Source organism: Helicoverpa zea, chromosome 30 (assembly GCF_022581195.2).
Source record: "Helicoverpa zea isolate HzStark_Cry1AcR chromosome 30, ilHelZeax1.1, whole genome shotgun sequence".
Classification (NCBI taxonomy): Eukaryota; Metazoa; Arthropoda; class Insecta; order Lepidoptera; family Noctuidae; genus Helicoverpa; species Helicoverpa zea.
In genome coordinates this window covers 6305838-6308337 of record NC_061481.1, presented here as the reverse complement: position 1 = coordinate 6308337, position 2500 = coordinate 6305838, and the positions used below count along the sequence as shown (strand labels likewise).

General features: G+C 48.6%; 1 pseudogene; it reads left to right on the top strand.

Annotated features, from left to right (window-relative positions):
* The first annotated feature begins 1150 nt into the window (after window positions 1-1150).
* Window positions 1151-2500, top strand: part of LOC124644714 — a 2461-nt pseudogene continuing 1111 nt past the window's right edge.

Genomic DNA, 2500 nt, shown 5'->3' with positions numbered 1-2500 from the left:
GTTAGGGGTGTGACGGACGGAGGGGAGGGTAGGGTAGGGTAGGCTCAGGATGACACAGGGTGCACCTCACATGACATTGACATTGACATTTATGACATGACATGACACTAGATTCGATCGTCTCTACCGATAGTGTGGATTCTCAGCGACACACTATTGTCAAGCGAAGCGTCAGTTCGGTCGTTGTAACAAACGATCCGCGCAGGCGCATTCGCTTCGACGTGCAAAACGCGCTACTTGCTACGACGACGGCGACGACGACGAACGACGACGGTGCGGCGACGGGGCAGAGCGCTCTTCTACATGTTGTATTTTATAATATACACAAGTTGTGTGTGCTCATCTGGTTGATGTATACTTGTTTGTATATCCTCTAGTTTGTACACACTTTCCAGTGTTATGTATAATGCAATAATGTATTTGGGCGCGATGTTCGACGCCGACGAAGACTTCGTCGTTTATGTAGTTGTCGTTGGTGCGTGGCGTGTGTGTAGTAGTAGTAGTACTAGTAGTAGTAGTAGTAGTAGTAGTAGTGGTAGTTAGTTAATATACAATATAATATAATTATATATTATAAATGAACTGTGTCGACCGACGGATCGTGTTTTATGCGTGTCCGGACGAGAACGGTCGTATTAATTATTTGTCATGATGAGACGCGACAGTACACTGTACCAGACGCTCGGACGCGTGTCAACAGTGTGCTTCGCCTCGATTCGAACAATATATAAAAGTTATATGTGAGGCGCTCTATAGAATCCGGGCGTAATCGTGCATGGATGTCTCGCGATCGTGTCAACAGATTTTACACACGTGAACATTCAGTCTCGTTACGAACGTTCATCATCGGGGCGTCAACGCCCTCGTCGTGCGAGTTGCGTCTGTAACGAGTTGAGACATTACCCGTTCAGACGTACGAGCGCGCTTGTGAACAGGTGGCGCGCAGCACTCGACATTGTTGTCGTGTTGTGTTCCATCGGGTACACACGTAAAAAACATTTCAGAGCTCGCCCGGTGCCGTTCGCGTATTGTAACGATCGCGAACGCCCGGGACGAGGGAGAACCTAGATCGTGCGCGCGCGCAGCCGGCGGACGCCGTCGTCGGTGCGCGCGCGCGGTTATAGGGTTTTTCCTTATAAACAAAAGAAGCTCCCTGGTTGATCCTGCCAGTAGTTATATGCTTGTCTCAAAGATTAAGCCATGCATGTCTCAGTGCAAGCCGTATTAAGGCGATACCGCGAATGGCTCAATATATCAGTTTTGGTTCCTTAGATCTTACTCAGTTACTTGGATAACTGTGGTAATTCTAGAGCTAATACATGCAATCAGAACTCTGACCAGTGATGGGATGAGTGCTTTTATTAGATCAAAACCAATCGACGGAGGGCCTCGCGTCCGAAGTCGTTAATTTTGATGAATCTGGATAACTTTTGCCGATCGCATGGTCCAGTACCGGCGACGCATCTTTCAAATGTCTGCCTTATCAACTTTCGATGGTAGTTTCTGCGACTACCATGGTTGTCACGGGTAACGGGGAATCAGGGTTCGATTCCGGAGAGGGAGCCTGAGAAACGGCTACCACATCCAAGGAAGGCAGCAGGCGCGCAAATTACCCACTCCCGGCACGGGGAGGTAGTGACGAAAAATAACGATACGGGACTCTTACGAGGCCTCGTAATCGGAATGAGTACACTTTAAATATTTTAACGAGGAACAATTGGAGGGCAAGTCTGGTGCCAGCAGCCGCGGTAATTCCAGCTCCAATAGCGTATACTAAAATTGTTGCGGTTAAAAAGCTCGTAGTTGCATTTGTGCGCCGCGCTGTCGGTGCACCGCATCCGCGGTGATACTGACACGTCTGCGGAGCATATCGTCGGTGAGCCGGCGGTAATACGCCGGTTCAATATCAAAATCCTATCGCGGTGCTCTTCGGTGAGTGTCGAGGTGGGCCGACAATTTTACTTTGAACAAATTAGAGTGCTCAAAGCGGGCTCAAAATGCTGCTTGAATATTTCGTGCATGGAATAATAGAATATGATCTCGGTTCTATTTTGTTGGTTTTCAGAACTCCGAGGTAATGATTAATAGGGATAACTGGGGGCATTCGTATTGCGACGTTAGAGGTGAAATTCTTGGATCGTCGCAAGACGAACATCAGCGAAAGCATTTGCCAAAGGTGTTTTCATCAATCAAGAACGAAAGTTAGAGGTTCGAAGGCGATTAGATACCGCCCTAGTTCTAACCGTAAATATGTCATCTAGCGATCCGCCGACGTTACTACAATGGCTCGGCGGGCAGCTTCCGGGAAACCAAAGATTTTGGACTCCGGGGGGAGTATGGTTGCAAAGCTGAAACTTAAAGGAATTGACGGAAGGGCACCACCAGGAGTGGAGCCTGCGGCTTAATTTGACTCAACACGGGAAATCTCACCAGGCCCGGACACCGGAAGGATTGACAGATTAACAGCTCTTTCTTGATTCGGTGGGTGGTGGTGCATGGC